Here is a 26,370-nt window from a genome sequence, read left to right as displayed (position 1 = left end):
AAGGGAAAGGTAAACTAAGGATTCTGATGTGAGCAGGAAAATCTTGACACAATTAGACAGTATTAGGCTACTTTCACACATCCGGTTTGAGCACTGCGGCTCAATCCGGCTGTGAAAACTATGCAATGGATGCGGCGAAAACACCGCATCCTTTGCATAAGTTTTTACATGCGGCCCGTCCGTTTTTTTCCTGTTGCGGCATGCTACTGAGCATGCGCAGTGGAAAAAACCGCATGCGGCGAGCGGATGCGTTTTTTTCCGCATCGCGCCGCATCCGGCCTCCATAGGTATGCATTGAAAAATGCGCCGCAGCGGCCGGATGCGGCGCGATGCGGTGTTTTTTGCCGGAGCAAAAAACGTTGCAGGGAACGTTCGATCCGGCCGCGGCATCGGCTAAATCTGCCGTATGCGGCAAAAACCGGACCGAACGCAAGCCCCTGCGGCACAATACAGCACTAATGTAAGTCTATGCAAAAAAAACCGCAACCGGCGTTACAAAAGCCGGTTGCGGTTTTTCTGCAGAACGCCGTATTGTGCCGCAGAGCAAAAATCCGGATGTGTGAAAGCAGCCGACTATCTCCTTGTATTGTGCACTGGACGTCAGAGTCTATGCAAAAAACAAATCAACTGTGACCCTCTCTTGTAAGGTTCTTAAAAAGTACGGCTTTCTGCTAAGGTATAATAATTACACCAGGCATAACCGATACACATACTGATTACTCCAGGCATACCTGATACATTATTCCGGGCATAACCGATACATTTAATGATTACCCCAGGCATAACCTATACATATAATGATTATACCAGGCATAACCGATACATATAATAATTATACCAGGCATAATCAATACATATAATGATTACTCCAGGCATAACCGATACACATAATGATTACTTCAAGCATAACCTATACATACAGTGTGTCCACCCATATCCCATCCACCGCCATTAACTTGAGAACGGCGGCAGTTATAGGCATAGAAGTGATGTCTAGGTATATTAAAGTAGCCATGCGCTACGCAATGAAACCACCTATAGCGCCACCTGGTGGAAAACAACGGAGTTAGCATTTTTATTTCGAAAACGGAACAAGATAGAGAAAAAAAGTGAATTACAAAGTTGTAGGGCATCATCAATTCAATACGAATCGACACCTTGCATACAGAAATGCTATGATTAGAATGTGTAAAACTCACAAGGCTTAGAACGTGAAGCAATACCTCATGGAGACCTTCCTACAAGTCATTGGGTATGGTGGCTGCGTGAAGTGGCCTCCACGCTCACCTGACCTGACCCCATTGGACTTCTTTCTGTGAGGTCACATCAAACAGCAGGTGTATGCGACCCCTCCACCAACATTGCAGGACCTACGACGACGTATCACAGATTCTTGTGCAAACGTGTCACCTACCATATTGCACAACGTGCAGCAAGATACAGTATGCTGTCTAGAGTCCAGATGTGCATTGCAGCTGACGGTGGCCACTTTGAGAATCAAAGTTAAATGAGCGCCATATGCGTAACCAGCATTCAATGCTTTGGGGGGTCATGGGTTTCATATCATAGTATTTCTGTATGCAAGGTGTCGATTCGTATTCAATTGATGATGCCCTACAACTTTGTAATTCACTTTTTTTCTCTATCTCATTCCGTTTTCGAGATAAAAATGCTAACTCCGTTGTTTTCCACCAGGTGACGCTATAGGTGGTTTCATTGCTTAGCGCATGGCTACTTTACTATACCTAGACACAACTTCTATGCCTATAGCTGCTGCCGTTCTCAAGTTAATGGCGGTGGACAGGATATGGGTGGACACAATGTATAATGATTACCCCAGACAACCAATACATATAATGATTACCCCAGGCATAAGCTATACATATAATGATTACCCCAGGCATAACCTATACATATAATGATTATCCCAGACAACCAATACATATAATGATTACTCCAGTCATAACCGATACATATAATGATAACCCCAGGCATAACCGATACAAAAACATACCCATAGAGGACCTAGATTGTGAGCCCCAATGGGGACAGTGCTGCCAATGTATGTAATGTATGTAAAGCGCTGTGGAATTAACAGCGCTATATAAATTAATAAATATTATTATTATAATATTATTATTATATACTGATTACTCCAGGCATAACCTATACATATAATGATTATCCCAGAGAACCAATACATGTAATGATTACACCAGGCATGACCGATACATATAATGAGTACTCCAGGTATAAGTGATACATTAAATCATTACTCCAGGCATAACTGATACATAGAGTCATGACCAAAAGTATTGGCACCTTTGAATTGTTCAAGACAATGAAGTATTTCTCTTATAAAATCATTGCAATTATTTTTTTGTCATACATTTTTATTTCCTTTGTGTATATTTGAACAACAGAAAAAAGAGGAAAAAAAGGAAATTGGACATAATTTCATACAAAACCTAAAAATTGTCTGGACAAAATTGTTGGCATGTTTCCAAAATTGTGGGTAAATAACTTTGTTTTAAGCACGTAAAGCTCATTCAATCTCACCTGTGGCAAGTAACAGATGTGAGCAATATGAAAATCACACCTGAAACCAAATAAAAATTAGAGAAGTTGACTCAATCTGTAAATTGTGTGTCTGTGTTTGCCATACTAACCATGAAGAACATAAAGAGGAAAAGAGAACTGTCTGAGGACTTGAGAACCAAAATTGTTGAAAAATATCAGCAACCTCGAGGTTACAAGTCCATCTCCAGAGATCTTGATGTTCCTTTGCCTATGGTGCACAACATAATCAAGAGGTTTACAACTCGTGGCACTGTAGCTAATCTCCCTGGATGTGGATGGCAGAAACAAGTTGATAAAAGGTTGAATGCCGGATAGTACAGATGGTGGATAAGCAGCCCCAATTAAGTTCTAAAAAAATTCAAGCTGTCCTGCAGACTCAGGGTACATCAGTGTCAGTAAGAACTATATGTCCATATTTGAATGAAATAAAATTATATGGCAGGAGACCCAGGAGGACCCCACTGCTGACACAAATAAATTAAAAGCTAGTTATTTATTCCAAAGGGGTGGCAACCAACTATTTATTTGAAGGTGCCCACAAATTTGTCTGGCCCATTTTTGGAGTTTTGTGTCAAATTTGCCTTTTTTCCCCTCAGTTTTTTTTTTGTGTTGTTCCAATACACAAAAATTAAATAAACATGTGTATGACAAAACATGTGTAATTACAATAATTTTCTGGGAGAAATACTTAATTTTCTGGAACAATTTCAAGGGTGCCAACACTTTCAGCCATGACTGTATAAAAGATACATAAATGATTACTCAGGGCATAACCGATATATCAATACATTTAGAGATTACTAAAGACATCCAATACACTTAGATTACCCCAGGCATAATACATAATTGATAAATATAATGATTACTCCAGGCATAACTGATACATATGATGATTACCCCATGGATAACCTATACATATAATGATTACTCCAAGCATAACTGATATATGTGATTCCTCCAGGCATAACTGATGTGATGTGTTTAGCGCAGGACTGAGGGACAGTGCATGTTTTTTGAATCTTTGTAATAATGAAGTTCCCCCCGAGTTCTTCACTAGACATACAGATTTTCTCCTTGGTTCAATATATTTGAAATAACTGGGAGAGATCACAAGTCCCAAAAACACAAACAAACAGACAAAAAAATCTTTAGCATTGCCCTGTTTTGTGTTTTGAGTGGCATAAATGATTTTCTTTTCAAAACTGCACATCTCTTGACATTGATTTTGGGGTATCGCAAGCTAAGAGGAAAGGTAAAATAAAGGTCTGCAATATCAAGTATCACTTATGCCTGGAGTATTCTTATATATTAGTGGAGAACATGTTTTTTTAGGAATCTAGCAAGAGATAATAAGTGAACTATCTCAAGCAAATCATTACACCATTTCTGTTCTTATGGGGTTTTTTTTTACAAAGGCAATTAACAAACTATATGAGATCAAAATAAATGGTGGTCTATTTATCGTTTAATTATGGTTTAACCCCTTCACCACTCAGTCTGTTTTCACCTTCCCAACCAGACCAACATTTTGATTCTGACCAGTGTCACTTGATGAGGTTGTATGGAGGTGGCCTGGTTGCTGTCACATTCCTTTTCCTGAATACACCAGTCCGCGTTATTGTGATGTCATGTGCATTGTACCCTGCGTCTTTGTAAATAATGTGATACGTGAATTGTGATGTAATGTGCAATGTACAGCAAGTTTATATGTGGTTGCTAGACTATAGGCTAAGAAACAGTTAAGCTTTGGGACTAGCCCACGATGGGAGGAGTTTAGCTCATAGGGAGAGAGACTGTTTCCTTCCAGAATGTCAGATAGGACCAGTGTCAGACTGGCTACCGGAGGAACCGCCAATAATACCAGTCCAGGCTGCACTCCGGAGCTCAGGTGAGAGCTCTGGAGTTCAATGCAGGTAATCGCCAGACCTGGTATTACTGGCGGTTCCTCCAGTAGCCAGTGTCGAAGCCAGTCCCACACTGGATAGGACCCAGTGTGTGATAAAAGAGAACCTATGGTCTGAATGTTGTCACAGCCACATGCATTGGATGATCTTTGGCAAGAGAAAGAGATTGGAAAAAGGATCTGAGATAGCGTGATCCTGAAGGACTGACTGAGACAAAGAGCAATGGTCAACATTGAGACTAGAGACCAAAGTTCCCACAGAGTGGCCCCAGACAGAAGGGTTTTGGAGACGGAACTCTTGCAATAAGACCTCAAGGAGCTTACAGCTCAAAGGTGGCAGGCTGAGATAAGTTGACTTTCCCGAGCAGAGTCTCCCTAAGGTAAATAAGTGAGTAAAATAAATAAAAATAAATACAATTATGGTATATTGTTTTTTTAGGTTTTGCTACTATCCCACACTAAAAACCACTTTTTTGCTACCAAAAAAAGTTTTACATCGCCATATTTCGAGAGCTATAATTTTTCTGTATTTATTTCGAGGTGACATAATTTTGGAATGGAGGATGACAAAATAAAAAAAAACTGTTCCAAAAATAGTGTAGAAACTACAATTAGATGAGGTACTCCATTTAAATTGCAAAATACAGTGAAAGGTCCTCTATAGATGAATGGCTATATGTTACAGAACATTCATAAGGTCATTCTGAACTCATTATATTCCGTGCAGATCAGCTCAGCGCCAGCTGGGAGTTTATCATACCAAGATAGAAAATGCCAAGTTATTCAAGTTGATTCCATGAAAATTGTGTTTTATGTGGTTTAACACATTTGCACAAGATTAACATTTAAGGAAAGATAATTTTTATGCAAGTTATGTATTGAAGTATATGTCTAAATCAGACTAAAAGAACATTTTTTAAAATAAGTTACCTGGATGGAAAAACACAATTTTAAACATCTTTAAAATTAAAGGTTTATTCCCAAAAACACAATGTAGTTTTCTAATAATATATAAATAGTTATTCAATTGTGCCAATATAACTCATTGTTAAATGGTAACCATCTTTGTTTTTTATTTAAAGGGGTTCTCCAAGAATGAGATACAATGGCGTACCTGGTATCGTTCAAACTGCAGTCAGCCCTAGTCAGTCAGCACAAGCTGCAGACTAAACATATCTCCCAAGATCTGTGTGTCAATGACAAGAGCTGTATCACATACAGTTGAAACCAGAAGTTTAAATACACTATCTAAAAAAGACACATCTGCATGTTTATCTCACTATCTGACATGAAATCAGAATAAACCTTTTCCGTTTTAGGTCAATTAGGAACTAAAATTATTTATATTTGCCAAATGCCAGAATAATGAGAGAGAGAATGTTTTAAGGCATTTTTATTACTTTCTGCAAAGTCAAAAGTTTGCACACATTTCATTAGTACTTGGTACCATTACACTTAAACTGAATGACTTGGGTTAAACGTTTTGGATAACCTTCCACAAGCTTCTCACAATAGTTGGTAGAAATTTGGCCCATTCCTTCTGACAGAACTGGTGTAGCTGAGCCATGTTTGCAGGTCGCCTTGCTAGCACCTGCTTTTTGAGCTTTGCCCATGAATTTTCATTAGGATTGAGATCAGGGTTTTGTGACGGCCACTCCAAAACATTGACTTTGTTATCCTTAAGCCACTTTGAAACTAGTTTGGCAGTATGCTTCGTATAAATGTCCATGTGGAAGACCCATTCCCACCCAAGCTTTAAGTTCCTGGCTAATGTCAAGAGATGTTGCTTCAGTACTGCCACATAATCTTCTTTCCTCATGATGCCATCTATCTTGTGAAGTGTACCAGTCCCTCCTGCAGCAAAACAACCCTACAACATGAAGCTGCCACCCCTGTGTTTCACAGTTGGGATGGTGGTCTCAGGCTTTAAAGCTGCTACCTTTTTCCTCCAAACATAACGATGGTCATTATGACCAAACAATTAAATTTTAGTTTCCTTAGATCACAGGACATGTCTCCAAAAATTAAGGTCTTTGTTCCTGTGTGCACTTGCAAACATTCACCCTAGAATGCATACCTGGGGCCTCGCAGGCCTGCTAGGTTACTTGTTTTCTATTTTCTGCAAGATTACTTTAGTTAGAACTTTGAAACTCTAGGTATTCCTCAGGTATATAGTTGTTAGTAATTTCCAGTTGTTCATATATTTTTATGTTATAGGTATTTCAGTAAAACAACTATTTTTTGGGAATACCTCATATTCACATACCTGGGGCCTTTTAGACCTGTACTTGGTTTACATGTGATCCTCAGTCTTTTTGTCTGTACTGTTGCTTGACGGAACTTTGCTATGAACTTTTGATGCCTACCATGATGGCCCGAAGCAACACGAAATGCTTGCCAAGGCAAATTACGGAAACTATGATCCGATGTGATATACATTTTCAGGAACATCCAGAACCAAGAGAAAAAAAAAGAATGCGCTGTTATATTTGTCCAGCAAAGAAGGAAATGAAATCTGAGCGTTTCTGTACTACTTGTGGACAAAATGTCTGCAAGGAATATTCTTTATATATTTCTTTAGGAGTAATGGCTTCTTCCTGGCAGAGTGGCTTTTTAGCCCATGTTGATACTGTACTCGTTTCACTGGGGATAATGACACAATCTTACCAGCTTCCACCAGCATCTTCACAAGGTCTTTTGCTTTTGTTCTTGGGTTGATATGCAGATGTCTGACCAAAGCATGTTAATCTCTGGTACACAGAACCCATCTCCTTCCTGAATGGTATAATGGTATAATGGCTGGACATACCCATCTTGTTTGCACTTGCGTATAATTGCTTGCGTTTGCACAGATGAACAAGGCACCTTCAGGTATCTTGAAATTGTGCCCAAGGATGAACCAGACTTGTGCAAGTTCACAATTCTCATCTTGAGATCTTGGCTGAGTTTGTTTGACTTTCCCATGATGCTACACAAAGAAGCAGTGTGTTTCAGGTGTGCATTAAAATATATCCACAGGTGTGTCTCTAATTAACTTCAAGACATGATATCATCATATGGACTGTCCCATAGTAAAAACATAGTATTCTAAAGGGCCCGTTACACGCTCCGATATATTTAACGATATGTCATCGGGGTCACGTCGTTAGTGACGCACATCCGGCATCGTTTGACATATCGTAGCGTGTGACAGCTACGAGCGACTGTGATCGATCAACAAAACTCACCTTATCGTTGCTCGTTGACACGTCGCTCATTTTCTAAAAATCGAACGTCCTTCTGCTCGCCGGTTGTTCATTGTTCCCAAGGCAGCACACATCGCTCCATGTGACACCCCGGGAACGATGAACTGCAGCTTACCTGCGTCCCACCGGCAATGCGGAAGGAAGGAGGTGGGCGGGATGTTACGTCCCGCTTATCTCTGCCCCTCCGCTTCTATTGGGCGGCCGCTGTGTGACGTCACTGTGACGCAGAACGTCCCTCCCCTTTCAGGAAGAGGATGATTGCCGCCCACAGCGAGGTCATTTGGAAGGTAAGTATGTGTGACGGGGGTTACCGACTTTGTGCGACACGGGCAACAAATTGCCCGTGTCGCACAAACGATGGGGGCGGGTGCGATCGCACATGCGATCGCACGATTAATCGCCGCGTGTAAAGCGGCCTTTAGTGTATATAATTTTTTGACTTTGCAGAAAGTAATAAAAATGCCTTAAAACATTCTTTCTCTCTCATTATTCTGGAGTTTTGCAAATATAAACAATTTTGGTTTCTAATTGACCTAAAATGGGAAAGGTTTATTCTGATTTCATGTCAGATAGCGAGAACAACATGCATATGTGTCTTGTTAGACATATACAATATAGTGTATGTAAACTGCTGGTTTCAACTGTATGCAATAACAGAAAGGCATTTCCCATTTCATATCACTATTCTGTCAGCAGCAGGCATCAAACAGTTTTGTAAGTATCAGCTCTGCTATGCCTCGTTATTACTGGGCATAGCAAGAGTAGGACTGTTATCTCTGGTGCTGGAAACCAGCTACCTGATCAATGATGTAAAAATACACATGCAGCCATGTTGATGTACATGGCCAAAGATAAAATGGTCAAGCACAATTGTGTGCACAGAAGAGTGGATTGTATTCTAAACACAGAATAGCTTGATGATGTGCCACATATCTGTGATGGATGCAGCTGAGCACATTATAACAGAGGTTTATTGGACGTCTGTGCAATTTTAACATTCATCAGTCATCCAGCTTCCAGCACAGCTCTGACCCATCAAAAGAGGTGAGTCTAGTCAAGGCACACAGCAGAGGGAGGAAGGGGTTTGCAGCACTAAAGAGAAGTATGGTGCCCTTGGTAAATGTAGTTTATGAATAGGACACCTGTACAGTTATGTAAAGCTGGATGCACAGAGGGACAAATGGGGTATAAAAAAGACACAAAGGTGCAAGACAGAATTGTATATGTTTATTTAAGCAATAAGATGCATTTACTGTGCTTTGTAAAAAATAATGCAATCGTGGGAATAACCCTCATCAACAGTTACTCTGATTTCAATAGAAACACTGTTTTGTCCTTGCTTTTTCAAAGCAGACAATCTCACTAAAAGACTTATGAATATTAAGTGACTATTTTTAAACTTTAAGTAATAATGACATTGATAATATCTCAAAGGGAGTACATTTTGCAATATCACTTTTATACAGCTTCAACATACAATACTCAAAAAGTTAGGGATATTTGGCTTTTGGGTGAACTTTTTGTAAAACGTCAAAACTTTATGCAACAATGATTTTATCATGACAGTAGGGCATTTAAGTAGAAGCATGCAATGGTGATCTCCTCATCTCAAACAATTTGTTGAAACAAAAAGCCAACAACAGTGATGGGTGTACCCCCCAAAATTGTCAATGTCTCAATAACTTCTCATGTGGCCATTCGCACCAGCTTAACAACGACATCTCATGCTTTTTCCAAGTGGAGTTATTGTCTGCTGAGGCATGGCTTCCCACTTTTCTTGATGGGCGACCCTCGGGTCATTGAAGTTCTGGGGTACAGAGATACGAGCCTCTACAGTCATGGCCAAAGGTTTTGAGAATGCTACAAATATTAATTTTTACAAAGTCTACTGCTTAAGTTTTTCTAATCGCAATTTGCATATACTCCAGAATGTCATAAAGAGTGATCAGCTTAACAGCAATTACTTGCAAAGTCAATATTGGCTAAGAAAATGAACTTCAACCCCCAAAACACATTTCAACATCATTGCATTCCTGCCTTAAAAGGAGCAGCTAACATTGTTTTAGTGATTGTTCCATTAACACAGGTGCTGGTGTTGATGAGGACAGGGCTGGTGAACAATCAGTCATGATTAAGTAAGAATGACACCACTGGACACTTTAAAAGGAGACTGGTGCTTGGTATCATTGTTTCTCTTCAGTTAACCATGGTTATCTCTAAAGAAACACGTGCAGCCATCATTGCTCTGCACAAAAATGGCCTAACAGGGAAACGTATCACAGCTACAAAGATTGCACCTCAGTCAACAATCTATCGCATCATCAAGAACTTCAAGGAGAGAGCTTCCATTGTTGCCAAAAAGGCTCCAGGGCGCCCAAGAAGGACCAGCAAACGCAAGGACAGTATCTTAAAACTGTTTCAGCTGCGGGATCGGACTACCAGCAGTGCCGAGCTAGCTCAACAATGGCAGCAGGCTGGTGTGAGTGCTTATGCACGCAATGTGAGGCGGAGACTGCTTGAGCAAGGCCTGGTTTCAAGGAGGGCAGCAAAAAAGCCACTTCTCTCCAGAAAAAACATCAGGGACCGACTGATATTCTGCAAAAGGTACAGGGAGTGGACTGCTGAGGACTGGGGTAAAGTCATTTTCTCAGATGAATCCCCTTTTCGATTGTTTGGGACATCTGGAAAACAACTTATTAGGAGAAGAAGAGGTGAGCGCTACCACCAGTCTTGTCTCATGCCAACTGGTAAGCATCCTGAAACGATTCATGTGTGGGGTTTCTTCTCAGCCAAGGGAATCGGCTCACTCACAGCCTTGCCTAAAAACACAGCCATGAATAAAGAATGGTACCAGAATGTCCTCCAAGAGCAACTTCTCCCAACTGTCCAAGAGCAGTTTGGCGCCCAACAATGCCTTTTCCAGCATGATGGAGCACCTTGCCATAAAGCAAAGATGATCACTAAATGGCTCATGGAACAAAACATAGAGATTTTGGGTCCATGGCCTGGAAACTCCCCAGATCTTAATCCCATTGAGAACTTGTGGGCAATCATCAAGAGACGGGTGGACAAACAAAAACCAACACATTCTGGCAAAATGCAAGCATTGCTTATGCAAGAATGGACAGCTATCAGTCAGGATTTGATCCAGAAGTTGATTGAGAGCATGCCAGGGAGAATTGCAGAGGTCCTGAAGAAGAAGGGTCAACACTGCAAATATTGACTTGCTGCATTAACTCATTCTAACTGTTAATATAACCTTTTGGTACTCAGAATATGATTGCAATTATATTTCTGTATGTGATGTAAACATCAGACAAACACAATTAAAAACCAGAGGGCAACAGATCATGTGAAAATATAATTTTGGTGTCATTCTCAAAACCTTTGGCCATGACTGTACACGGTCTCTCAGCTGATCCCATAGGTTTTCTATGGGATTCAGGTCTAGACAAAGAGCAGGCCACTTCATTTGAGATTCCCCAGTCTCCAGCAGCCGTTCCCTAACAATGCAAACTGATGAGCTGGAGCATTGTTGTGTATAAAGATGAAATTAATCCTGTGTTGTTCATACAGAGGCACAATGACTAGATTAATTATTTTATTCATGGATTCGAGGCTTGACGCTATACCATTCATAAAGAGCAGGGCAGTTCTGTATTGACTAGGCACACCTGCCCACACTTTAATACCACACCAGCAAAGGCTCGTCTGGTGACATCAGTGGCTGATGCATAGGGCTCTCCTTGACATCTGCAACATCGATGGTGGCCATCATTTCTGCTTAGCATGAATCTACTTTCATCAGTGAATTGAGGCCCACTCGTCCCTCATACAGCAAGACAATAGCGTCTGTGCCTGATAGTGTGGTCAGGTACCCTTGTAAGTAGTTTAGTGAACAGACCACGCTGATATACACTGGTTTAAAATGGTGTGACATGACACTTGGGTGCCTCTCACCTCCCTTAAATCTGCCTGGAATTATATGGCATTCATCATCCAGTTCTGAAGGGCCTGGTTCACAATGCTGTAGTCATCAGTATGGTACGTGGCCAAAGGGCGTCAACTTCTATGCCTTTATGTGAGTCTTCCAGTCTCTCTGTATCTCTGTTGCAACCTGCTTATGGCACTCTTTGACACTTTAAGCTCAGTGGTCACTTCCGTCTGAGAACATCTTGCTTGAAGCCTCGCAATGGTAAGGTACAGTTGATCAATTGTTAGGTGTTGCCTTGGTCTCATGATGTCAAAATATGATCGGCATGATGAGGAGGACTGTTTAAATACCAATTCTTATTGAACCCTGAAACTTATTGAGCGATTAAATCATGGTTCAAACACCTGTTGTGAATGTTGCCATTAAGCTCCTTGTTAGAGAACAGTAAGTTGTCCAAAAAGTACTGCAACATTGAACTGGTAGACATGTGTAACCAAAAGTTTAGAGAAGGTCACATTAAGTTACTCTGAAATCGTTACAGTGCATTTTAGGATCCTTCTGAAATTTCACCCGAAAACCAAATATTCCTAACTTTTTGTGAGTAGTGCATTACACATAACTTTACAATTTAAAGGCTACATATGCAAACAGAATTGAATATTACAGAATAACAAACTATGGAATATTAGAAAATTGAAATCCCTGCTTACTACTGCTTACAATCTGAGGAAATAGGTGCTTAATTTGAAAAATGTTCTAGTCATGGGTATTACATATGAAATTGGAGAGATAAGTCATATCTGTATATACACATAAAAAACAATTAGGGAACTTTGAAACGCAAGGTCAAAGAAAGCATCAGGTTCTAAAGGGGTATTAAAGAGGTTATCCACTACTTATAAATTGATGGCCTATCCTTAGGTTAGATCATCAATGTCTCATTGGCTGGCATCCAACACCCTGCACCCCCGCAGATCAGCTGCTCTCGATGCCGATGAATACTCAGTTCTGGAGCTGTTTCATCTTCTGATAGCAGTTGTGGTCAGGTACTGCACGTCTGCTTACCATTCAAATCAATAGAAGGCAGATGTTCAGTAACCAGCCGCAGCCGCTATTAGTTGATGGGACAGCTCTGGAACCTGACATATCCGGGTGCTTGCTGCACCGGCACATAGCACAGCTGATCGGCTGGGGTGCCAAGTATCGGACCCCGGCCATTCAGACATTGATGACATTTACTAACAATAGGTCATTAGTGTAAAAGTAGTGGACAAACCCATTAATAAAAGATACTGTAGGAGTCAATTTCTAAAATGACTTAGGCTTGCCCAAAAGTGGTATTTTATGGCACCCTTTGAATGTTGGTAATTATTATTACATCCATTGCAATGATTGCCACAGGAAGTAGGTATAAGAGTAGCAAATGGACATAAAGATGGGTCTGGTCGCTACATTCAGAATATAATAAACAAGGGAGCCTTATAGAGGGAATGACCAACTAGTTGTACCAATCCGACAACTATCCATGGTACATAGTAATCATCAACTTGTAATCAGGGGATAACCACAATCAGAGGGTCAGGCAGACATAGCAAATTAATTTGTCAACAATACCTTCATTAATATCATTGATATCTATATTATTCATAGCTGGTTGGTGTACAGGTCACCCGACAGGAATCCTAACTATACCCTCTGGAGAAATTAACGAGTGTCTTGCAACAAGCATACATCCCTATACCCTCTGGAGAAATTAACGAGTGTCTTGCAACAAGCATACATCCTAGTGATAATGTCTTGACTGCCTCCATAGTAAGTTATATATATAACTAGAAGGTGGCCCGATTCTACGCATCGGGTATTCTAGAATTTACGTATTGTGTAGTTCATGTATGATTTTTGTTATAGATATATATATATATATATATATATATATATATATATATATATATATATGTTGTTGTGTGTAGTTACCAAGTGTTTGTGTAGGGCGCTGTGCATGTTCTGGGTGTTGTCTGGGTGTGGCGAGGGGTGAGAGCGGTGTTGTATGTGTGTTGCGTTGTTTGTGGAGCGCTGTGTGTCTGTCGCGTTGTGTGTGTGTGTGTTGCGCGGTTTGTGTGGGTGTGGTGTGTTTTGGGGGGAGGTATGTTTTGTGCAATATGTGTGTTGTGCGGTATGTGCGTATATTTATGTATGCCGCGGTGTTTGTGTGTTGGGTGTTGTGTGTGTGCAGCGTTGTCTGTGTGTGTGGGTGTCTGTGTATGGCGGTGTTTGTGGTTCCCTGTGTGTGTGTGTGTGTTGGGGGGAGGTGTGCACCTCCCATCGTGCTCCATCCCCCATGCTGCGCACCCCCCATCATGCCCCATCCCCCATGCTGTGCACTCCCCATCGTGCTCCATCCTCCATGCTGCGCACTCCCCATCGTGCTCCATCCTCCATGCTGCGCACTCCCCATCATGCTCCATCCCCCATGCTGCGCACCCCCCATCGTGCTACATCCCCCATGCTGCGCACCCCCCATCGTGCTACATCCCCCATGCTGCGCACTCCCCATCGTGCTACATCCCCCATGCTGCGCATTCCCCATCGTGCTCCATCCCCCATGCTGCGCACTCCCCATCGTGCTCCATCCCCCATGCTGTGCACTCCCCATCGTGCTCCATCCTCCATGCTGCGCACTCCCCATCGTGCTCCATCCTCCATGCTGCGCACTCCCCATCATGCTCCATCCCCCATGCTGCGCATCCCCCATCGTGCTACATCCCCCATGCTGCGCACCCCCCATCGTGCTACATCCCCCATGCTGCGCACTCCCCATCGTGCTACATCCCCCATGCTGCGCACTCCCCATCGTGCTCCATCCCCCATGCTGCGCACTCCCCATCGTGCTCCATCCCCCATGCTGCGCACTCCCCATCGTGCTCCATCCTCCATGCTGCGCACTCCCCATCGTGCTCCATCCTCCATGCTGCGCACTCCCCATCATGCTCCATCCCCCATGCTGTGCACCCCCCATCGTGCTACATCCCCCATGCTGCACACCCCCCATCGTGCTACATCCCCCATGCTGCGCACTCCCCATCGTGCTACATCCCCTATGCTGCGCACTCCCCATCGTGCTACATCCCCCATGCTGCGCACCCCCCATCGTGCTACATCCCCCATCGTGCTACATCCCCCATCGTGCTACATCCCCCATGCTGCGCACTCCCCATCGTGCTACATCCCCCATGCTGCGCACCCGCCATCGTGCTCCATCCGCCATGCTGCGCACTCCCCATCGTGCTACATCCGCCATGCTGCGCACTCCCCATCGTGCTACATCCCCCATGCTGCGCACTCCCCATCGTGCTACATCCCCCATGCTGCGCACTCCCCATCGTGCTACATCCCCCATGCTGCGCACTCCCCATCGTGCTACATCCCCCATGCTGCGCACCCCCCATCGTGCTACATCCCCCATCGTGCTACATCCCCCATCGTGCTACATCCCCCATGTTGCGCACTCCCCATCGTGCTACATCCCCCATGCTGCGCACCCGTTATCGTGCTCCATCCGCCATGCTGCGCACTCCCCATCGTGCTACATCCCCCATGCTACGCACTCCCCATCGTGCTACATCCCCCATGCTGCGCACTCCCCATCGTGCTACATCCCCCATGCTGCGCACTCCCCATCGTGCTACATCCCCCATGCTGCGCACCCCCCATCATACTCCATCCCCCATGCTGCGCACCCCCCATCGTGCTACATCCCCCATGCTGCGCACTCCCCATCGTGCTACATCCCCCATGCTGCGCACTCCCCATCGTGCTACATCCCCCATGCTGCGCACCCCATCATGCTACATCCCCCATGCTGCGCACCCCCTCATCGTGCTACATCCCCCATGCTATAATAGTTCTCCTATTATACTCAGAGAGGAGTATAATAGGAGGACTGTAATAGGAGGAGTAGTCCTGGGGGGAGAGGAGTATAATGCCGGCTCCCTGGACATGTGTACCGGGAGCCGGTGTACACTGGTAACTATGATACACATTGGGTAACCAAGGGACCTTAGTTACCCGATGTGTATAATGGTTACCAGTGTTCACGGCCTCCGTCAAGATCCCAGCATCGCAAGGTTATGTCTGGCGCTGCTGGGATCGTGACGGAGCCGGTGTAGAAGCAAGCGATATCCCAGGATGTTGTGAGTGTGTGGATGTGATGTGTGAGCTGTGTGTGAGAGTGAGTGTGATCTGATGTGTGTGTGTGTACTCACCTGGGAGTCGGAGCTCCGTGTCAGTTGGGCCAGAGCGAGCGTGCATTGCGTGAGGGGGGCGGGGCCTGCAGAGAGCCGGGGCGAGAGGCCAATCCGTGTGGGGGGGCGGGGCCATGGCGAGCCCAGCGGCCAATCAGCTTTGTGTCACCGTAAGGACACAATTTTGGAGCATGACAGACAGACAGACAGACAGACAGAATAAGGCAATTATATATATAGATATTATATTATTATATTAATAATAATTATTATTATTATATTATTATATAATAATATAAGTTACAAAGTAGGGTATTTGAGAACAGTTGAGAAATAATGTAAGCAATAGTTAGAATTTTGGATGTTTGCACAGTGAGAAAAGGAACTTTGGAGATGTTTTGATGTCATGAATGTGCAAGTGCTTTACAGGTTGTCCAGTTTAACGAAAGTACCATCTAGTCATGAGTTAGGAGGTTTTTCAGGCTCTAACCACTGGAACTTTCACTGATTGGGGCCATTAGAGTGGAGTATAGTGCTCAACTGCTGCTCCATTCATTCTCTAGTTGCCTGTTGGAAAAAGCAGAGTGCTGCGCTAGACACTTTCACAAGTAATGAATAAAGCAGTGGTTGGGCACGCGCACTGCCATTCAGATGAAGTCCCAGATCCCCTCATTGCCATCAACATTCAACAGATTCAGCAAGGGAGAATGGCACATCCACGTGGTTTAAAATGTCGTCTTATTTATTAGAATTCCATCCAACAGACATAAATGATACTCATCATGTGAAACATGCTGACGCATTTCTGGTAGACAAAGTACTCTCAGTCATAGTCTCTTACTGCATCATTGTCGATTGTTGGGGATAAAAGTCACCCCTTGTGATGATCAGTGCGGATCATACTTATTGAACACCTATTGATCTATAAGCTATCATTTACCATGAGCAGATTTGATAACTTTATGTGACCGAGCAAATTATTTATTATAAGAACAAAAATAACAAGTAAAATTTAACCCTAAAGGCTGCTTTACATGCAGTGACATTGCTAGCGATGTCGCTGGTGAAAGCACCCGCCCCCACCGGTTGTGCGTCACTGGCAAATCGTTGCCCATGGCGCACAACATTGCTAGGACCCATCACACATACTTACCTGCCTATTGACGTCGCTGTGGCCGGTGAACCGCCTCCTTTCTAAGGGGGCGGTTCGTGCGGCGTCACAGCGACGTCACACGGCAGCCATCCAATAGCGGAGGGGCGGAGAGCAGCCGAAAGAAAGTGACACCCACCTCGTTGCCGGAGGACGCAGGTACGGTGTTGCTCCTCGTTCCTGGGGTGTCACACGTAGGGATGTGTGCTGCCTCAGGAACGACGAACAACCTGTGTCCTGCAACAGCAATGATATTTGGGATTAGAACGACGTGTCAACGATCAACAATTAGGTATTTTTGATCGTTAGCACATTTCACAAGCAACGACGTCGCTAACGAGGCCGGATGTGCGTCACAAATTCTGTGACCCCAACAACATCTTGTTAGCTATGTCATTGCGTGTAAAGCCCTCTTACGTCAATGGGTTTGCTACCTAGGAGTTTTGGTAGTAAAACTGATTGCAATGGGAATATCAGGTTTATATAGGAACGTACTGTATATGGAGGAAGATTTCAATTTTAGAGAGGAGAAGACATTATGTTAGACACAGCACAAAATCACTGGTGTAGGACTGCAGGGGTAACATCAAGGCAATAGGTAAATAATTACGTTCATCAGCCTGTAGACCATAGTGAAAGTGATAGTGTGTTTCAATAAAGTGTTGCTGCAATGTCTACCAAGATTTCCTTTCTTTTTTTCCAAAAATATATCCTTTTCTTATTTTAAAAACAAGCAACAGACTTTTTTTAGATGTAGAAAAAAAGATGAGAACATGTTCTACCTCCTCTGAGATCAAATATTTTTTTCACTTCAAAGCTTATTTTAGATTCATAGCCAAAAGCTCAATCAGCATGTATCAAACAGAGAAGATGATCATAGTCTTCTTCATCCAAAGATGAGTCAACACAACAGGATTAAAACTTAAGAACTAAGATGTCATGAGATCTTTCTTAGACTAGCCTATAAAATTAGGAATTTCAATGTCATGACTTTACGCAAGCCCGTGAAAGCTCTTTTTTTTAAAGGCCCCCAGAACACTTGAATATATAGAGTTAATGTAAAACACAATAGATGAGAGACAATCTCTATTTGTGATTGTCATGGTTGTTTGAAGAGCTTGTGCAGGAATTTATTGGCTGAAAAATATAAAAGGCAGTAATTATAAATATCTATATTGTGAAATTAAAGCCAAATGAAGCCAGCAATATAATATGGTACCAATACGTTACACTCTGGCCGGAGTCACACTAGCATATAATGCAGGGAAATCGGATGTTATATGCTAATGGCACTCACCTCCAATTTTGCTGTGAGCGTGAGCCGAGTGTCATTCTACTGAGGTCCAATTCTCTTGCATGCGAGAATCGGATCACAGGTGCAAAGAAGATGGAGAGCTTAGTGTCCTATATACTTTATGAGCCCCCCACAGCCTGCTATATACAGCAAGACGGTCAATAGTGATATCCTGGAGGGGAGATATTTTTCACTGAGCTTACTAGCTTCAGTGATGTGAAACTCGGAATGTAAGCTCTGACATCAATATGGCGCTGAGAGGGTTTATCGGCTATGACAAGGGCCAGGTTTTTTGTGAACAGTCAGAGATGGGTGGGAAGACTGTTCACATATCTCTACCCTAAGGAGTGGTCCAGGAGGTAAAGGTAAGGCCTCTGGAATCACTTGTTGTTCTGTGTATGGAGGTAGCAGACCTCAATATCTAGCTCTTGTTGCAAAGAGTGAACTCTAATTCTGAGCGGGCAGACCACACAGGCATACAGACTAAGTAGTATATTATTTTCTTTATGCTGGTAAAGCTGCTCATTTTTACTTTATCTGTTGCTTATAAAGCCTTTAATAAACTTGCTGCAAAATGTAAATGTGAAACATTCCTCTGTCTACCTCCGGAAGCAGCCTAGTGAGCCGATGTTGGTGTTAGAAATGTAGGCAAGATTGCCAGGGAGCACGTGTGACTGCTGTGGGGAAACTGCATGTTCTGGGTGAAGGCAGCCATAAGTATGAAACATGGTCAGACAAAATGAAGGAGCTAATAAAGAAGCTGTTGCAGGCTAATCTCCAGCAACAGCAGCAGTGGCAGCAGCAGATACAGATGTAGCAGCAACACAAGCAGCAAATGGAACTCCTACCAGAGGCAATCCATGGCACGGCGACCTCCCCACCTCCAAGTCCAGGTGATGACTCTCATCTCTTGAAGGCGGTAAGGCAAGCTATGCAAATGATGACCCTCTGGTGATGATGTGGAGGCATTTTTGACTGTATGAAAGGGTCGCAATAGTGGGTGCAGTGGGCGGAGGTGCTGTCACCATATCTGTTGTGTGTGCCATAAAGGCTTATTATGAGCTGGCTTTGCAAGATGCAAAGGAATACATAGCTAAAAACTGAAATATTGGCATTCCTAGGGGTGACTGACTGTCTTGGCAGAATGGGTCCACCTCTGGGCATATTAGTGACAAACCACCTCATTCTCAAATGTTTGACAAGTTAGATCTTGTCCAAAAGTGGTTACAGCCAGAGTCCTCCACCACAGCCCAGATGGTCGAGTGTATTACTATGAACAGCTTAATCCATTTTCTTCTGAGGCCAGTGCATATCTGTTTTGCCGAGGGAGATCACAAAAGAAGAAAGTCCAGCATCCACAAATGGAGGATAATTTAAAACATCAACTTTTATTTCCCTGGTAAGATATAACCAAACATAATAAAGACAGAGAAAAAAAAGGAACATTCTCGGAATGCGACAACTTGGTGGCAGTTGAGCAGTCCGTAGAGAAGACAGGTATTATAGTTTCTCTGTACTGGGGTTTTCAAACAGATGCTGCCACCAAGAAAAAGGGTATTATAGCCACAGGTTGGCAGCATCCAAGGTCACCAGGGGCGGCTGTGGTTTTGACGAAGGTCTCAGCTAAGCACATAATTTGATGGAGGTGTCATAGCCCAAAACACATAGCTACCCATTTTCCCATGACTATGGAACAGATAGCCTGCAGCCTAGGAAAGCACTCTTCATATGCCTGCAATGTGGTTGGTCAACCTGGCAAGGGTCCACAGGCATGTCCACTGACTATAAATGGCATATCAACAACTAGACTCTTGGACTCTGGGAGTTTGGTGACCCTGATAAGTGCCACACTCCCCCACCAGTTGATCCCCAGAAAGATTGTGAGCATCTGCTGTATCCACAGGGACATCAGAGTGACCAAAGAAATCAACTGTGGCACTGAGTTCCATGAGGATGGGGTGGTCAAGGACCTACTTCTCCCAGTAATAATAGCTCTGGACTTTTCCTTATTGTGGGACTTGAGGCGAAAAGTGGGAGTGCCCAGTTTCTCACGTAAGAGTCAATTTGCCCTATAGAAACCCCATCAATTGGAGGATGATGAATTCCTCTTGTGTGTGCTCATTGGTGATAAAGATGAGACGGCGACCCATGAGGCCGACATGTCTGAGTTGGGGGGTTCTGGGGGAATTTTGGGACTGCTCAATTGAGGGACCTTACACTAAAAGCGGCATTTGATAACACTGGGGAACCCAATTTTTTAGGAGTTAGGTCAGACAACTGTTCTTAATTAATTTTTGGATGCTGAATCCAGAAATGATCTCAGTTTTTCTCTATCACGTCAAGTTTTTGAACTATAGGATTTTTGTCTTCTCAAAAATATGTAAACTACTGTACCTAAAAAGTGTTTGTTTGTTTTTTTAAATAGTACAAATATGAACAAAAAATGAAATATATAAGAAATAGGCATGACAAATATGTTTTTTAACACTATCATGTTTTTTTACAAAGGATATATATATATATATATATATATATACACTCCAGAAAAAGCTATAAATGTACATTTTTACCTTAAATACTTGCATATATATATATATGCAAGTATTTAAGGTAAAAATGTACATTTATAGCTTTTTCTGGAGTGTTTAACTTGAGGACAATCACGTTTGATGCTCCAGCAATAGTCAGCCATCATATGTACATCCCATCTACCCTGGTAACGGTCTTCCATAACCTTCAAATCTTGGTGAAATCGTTCACCTTGCTCATCGCTAACAGCACCAAGATTTTCCGGAAAGTTGGCAAGATGGCAATGCAGAAAATGTAGTTTAATACTCATGTTGCAACCAAGCGCTTTGTAGCTCTCCAATAGTTTCTGAACAATTTCTTTGTAATTACTTGCACGTGTATTTCCAAGAAAGTTCTTGACGATGTCTTTGAATGATAACCAAGCATTCTTCTCAAGATCTGACATAGTCCCGGTGAAATGTTCATCTTTGATGAGTTGTCGAATTTGTGGACCATCAAACACACCAGCCTTGATTTTTTTCAATGGACAGTCCAGGAAGTGCCAACATGATGTACTTAAAACAGTCGCCGTCAGTTGGCAATGCTTTTACAAATTGCTTCATGAGACGTAGTTTTATGTGCAGAGGTGGGAATAGTATATTCTTCCTGTCAACAAGTGGCTGATGTAGAATGTTAGGATTTCCAGGTTTAAGACCAGATCTTGGAGGCCAATTCGACTCAACCCAATGCTTTTCTCGAGCTCTGCTATCCCACATACAGAGAAAGCAGGGATACTTTGTGTACCCACGTTGCTGACCAAGAAGGAAGCAAACCATTTTAAGGTCAACACAGATGATCCAATTGTGTATGTCATATTTCAATAACTCAATAACTCTCTTTACATCTCTATGTTCTTCACAAAGAGAGACAGAATGCCCAAATAGGACTGCACCAAATAAATTGCCATTGTGTAGAAGGACACACTTAAGACTCCGCTTTGAGCTATCAATAAACAGTCGCCATTCATTTGGATTGTACCTTGAAAGCCCTAATTCTTGTAGTAAACCAGGAATATTATGGCAAAACACAAAACCGCTGTCCCACCAAAAGTACTGCAAAAATGTACTTTCTCTAGTACGAAAGTATGATACCTTCGCTCCTTGTTCAAGTAACTGTTTCTCATTCAGCCTTGATGCTAGTAATTCTGAAGCTTTTTTGATAAGCCCAATTCACGTGCTAAATCATTTAACTCGTGCTGATCAAATCCCTTACGAACTGAATCCTTGTGAATTTCAAATTCTGCATCATTGCTGTCACTGTGTTCGTCAACATCACTCAGAACGTCTAGAGATGGTAGCTGTTCAAAAACTGGCACTGGAATTTCAGCTGAATGAAGCATTGGTCTGATAGCTGACGGTAGATTTGGATATTCTATTTTACTTTTATTTTTCCTGTTTAAATCCTGATGTTTTCACTAAACAGAAGTAACAGTCTGTGGAATGACTTTTTTGCTCTCTCCACACCATGGGGATAACAAATGCCAACTTTTCACGTGTTCCTTTGGTCCACATCCGTAAACTCTCGACACACTGCTTGCACACTATGTGAGGGGCCCATGGCTTATCTTGATCACCGAGTTTTACTTTAAAATATGCAAAATATGCTTGTTTGACAAATGCACTGATGTTTGCCCTTTGAACTGGAATGGTGAAAACACCACAAATATAGCAGAAGGAGTCAGGGTTGTTTAGGCATTTACGACGAGAGGAAGAAGGAGCAGACATGATCTGAAACAAAGGAAATATGTACATAAGTAAATAAAACACTGAGATGGAAAGTTACAAGCTTTGAAAACTAACAAAGAAAAAAATCATAAAAGATATATAAATTACAACTAAGCGCCCAATGTAAAGAGAAAAGCTATCACAAATCCTATTTATTCCTACTATGATACATTTTTTGTGTAAAGATATAGATAATTATGACGTATTGGGAGCTGCACACACCTCTCACCACACTGTCTCAGTTGTGACTACTCTTTCAAGTTGCCACGTAGCTCTATATGAGTCGAATTGTACTCAGATAACAAGTCTTATTACAGAAATCAGTGCAATTGTGCTTCTATGGCAGGTAAGTTGAGGAGGAAAAACTTGATGTGATAGAAAAAAACTGACTACATTTTTGGAATCAGCATGCCAATTTTAGTATAAATCAGCTCAAAAGCCTAACTCAACAGAATTTTTTTTTCAAATTGTTCCCCAGTGTAATGTTACCTTTCTAAACTATGTGATAAAAAAGGTGGTGTTTAGAGGAGCTGCACGGAAACTACAACCATTACTACAAAAAGATGCCAGGTTAAAATCTATTTTTCCAGACACCCCACTTCTGTGTTTTAGACAGCCCCCAAATCTAAGAAGCATCATTGTCAGAAGCTCACTGTCCTCTCCAACACCAACAGGAACATTTCCCTGCAACCAGATTAAATGTAAGACCTGTCCATTAATACTGACAACGGACAAGATAAAGATTCCCAGATCACATCAGGACTACAAGATCCCAGGTACCTTCAGCTGCAGCACAACCAATGTGGTGTACTTAATTATATGTACCAAATGTCCAACTGGGGGTCTGTATGTAGGGGAGACAGGACAACAGCTCAGGACAAGGATGAATTCTCACCGCCACACAATTAGAGAAAAAAGGATGGATCTACCTGTGGCCAAACATTTTTGTAACTCAGACCACAGCATCATGGACATGAAATTGCTGGTATTGAAAGGAAATTTCAAGTCCCAGAGAGATAGGAGACTATGGGAGTACAAACTTATGATGACCTTTGACACTTTCAGAGCAGGAATTAATGTGTCACATGGATTTATGTCTTTTTACATCAGTTAAAAGATGTGCTCCTCTGACCATCCGAGCGTGTCACAGCCCGGGCCAGACCCTTATCAGAGGACAATAAAACTTTCACACTGAACTGCAGCAAAATTTAGGGCCACAACAGTTTTCCCCCCTGCCATAGTGATAGTTCTGTTTTATATAACTTGGTTGTTGTTGTTGTTGTTTTTTTTTTACTGCCCCATTCTATGTCCTGTTGTGTATAAATATGTGACTCTTCAGATTTTGTGTTATACTATGCCTGAAGAAGAGACCTGCGTAGTCTCTAAAGCTTGCTATTATTACCATCTTTTCAGTTAGCCATTAAAAGGTATCAACCACTGAGGACTCTCAGTTCTTTTAAACAATTTTTTTTTATCTCTACTGGCTAACACGGTACAAAGATATATTTTACTTGTAAACTATGTGACTCAGTTGAGGGCAGACACCAGGTTTCCATTCTTAGAGGTAAATAGGGAGTTGCTGTATCAGGTTACCAAACTGAGGTATGAGGTAATAGAGCAACTGTTGGTACTGGGACAGTGGCACCTTACAGGAGTAGGGTATTAGACATAATCCACACGTCTTGGGAGGACATCTAGGGGTTGACAAACTCAGATACAAATCCTCCAGAGGTTCTACTGGCTTGGCTGTAATTGGGAGGTTGTAAATTACTGTAAATCCTGCCCCACCTGCCAGTTAACTTCCCCGTTCACCCATTTCTGTAGTCTGTTGGTGTCACTACCATTATAGAGGTTCCATTTCACTGTATTGTTATGGATTTAGTGAGACCAAGAAAATCCAAAACCATATCCAAAATCTAGAATATGAAGACCTCATGATGCAATAATTACATGTAACCATATATGTTCCCTTGTTCTTATGCGTAGCTGATGTGACATCAGACCCACATAGATTTTCAACATGGACAGACTACATAATATATTGTAAGCTTGCTGATGCAGGAGATTTATTTGGAAATGGTATATAGAAATTTACCATCAGAGGATTCAAACCAATTTGTTTAAACCATATTGGTTGTTGTAGGAACATAATGACCGACAGTCAGGATATCTTTCAAATTTTTCCCTTTACATGGAGTGAGGAGAGACAGACAAATTAGTAACCAAGAGACTGCCTCTGTTTGAAGAACAAACCAATGTTTGCATAAAATTTTTCAAATCCTCTTTCACTGACAATTAAAATTGGAAATAAATCTAATGTTATCATCCAATATTTTTCGGGATGTAGGCTTGAATTATAATTGTTCTCTCAAAGTTTTTTTGGCCCTGACATAGCCCTATTTCATGCTCCAATTACTGTAGCTTCTTGATTTTAATTTCTCTTTAAGATCCAATGCCTGTTGTTTGAATCGATCTTTTGTGGAACAGATCCACTTCATCCTCAGGAACTGATCAACTGGGATGCTTTGATGGTAGAATGGGAATGAGCAGATGATGCATGAAGTAGGGAATTGACAAATGTGTCCTTTCGATAAATATCTGTCTGTAAAATAATGTCACTCCCCACTTCAAGTCTGATGTCCATAAATTAAATTTTTGTTTATGTGCTTTGTATGTTAGTTTGATATTTAGTGCGACCCCTGGTCAAGTTTACTAGAGGACATCAGTATATCTTGGTGGTTCTGGACTATGTGATACAATACCCAGAGATGATACCTTTGAGAAACTCTTTCGCTAAGATCATAGCCCGGACGTTGGTCCACATCTTCACTTGAACTGGACTGCCAAAGGAAATTTTGAGAGAAAGGTCATGAGGGAACTGTGTAAAGCTATGTAGAGCACCCAACTGAATACTACAGTGTACCACCTGCAAACAGACAGTCTCGTGGAGAGATTTATCAAGACGTTGAAGTCTACGCTGATGAAGGTCGTGGAGAAAGATGGCTGAGACTCAATGCCTACTGCCATATCTGCTGTTTTCCATCAGAGACGTTCCTCAGGCTTGTACCGGGTTTTCTCCCTTTGAACTCTTGTAGACTCCTGGACATAGCAAAGGAAATCCTGGAAGCAGAGGTTACTACCCACAGGAACATCACTGAGCATGTGGCCCAGATGCAAGAGAGCATTGGAGAAGTGATATCCATTGTGAAAGAGAGTCTTCTCCAGGTGCAAGAGACCCAGGCGAGAGTCTAAAATCGCTCAGCAAGGATATGACAGTTCAACCCTGGTGATTATGTGTTTGTATCAATCCTTACTATGGAGAGTACTGTAACTTTCTGGCCAAATGGCAGGGACCGTATGAAGTGGTAAAAAAACTTGAGGTCGACCAGCAGGCAAGACGGAAGCTCTTCCAAGTATACCACTTCAACTTGATCAAGCCATGGTGAGAAACTCCAGGTCTGGAGGCTATCCCCAATGCCGATACCAAAGATGGCACAGTTTGAGACACAAATAACGGTTCAGAAACAACAGTGTTGAGAACTCCTTCATAAGAACTAAGACCTGTTTTCAGAATTGCCGAAATGTACACAGATCGTGGAACACAAAGTTCTGACAGAACCCCATGTGTAGGTGACCCCGAAGCCAAAATGGATCCCTGAGGCCCACTTAGAATGGATTTCCAAGGAGGTGAAGTGGATGATGAGTCTGAAAGTCATTGAAGAGTCTAAGGG

This window comes from Anomaloglossus baeobatrachus, chromosome 5 (genome assembly GCF_048569485.1).
Source record: "Anomaloglossus baeobatrachus isolate aAnoBae1 chromosome 5, aAnoBae1.hap1, whole genome shotgun sequence".
NCBI classification, from domain to species: domain Eukaryota; kingdom Metazoa; phylum Chordata; class Amphibia; order Anura; family Aromobatidae; genus Anomaloglossus; species Anomaloglossus baeobatrachus.
Note: the sequence above shows the minus strand (reverse complement) of the source record.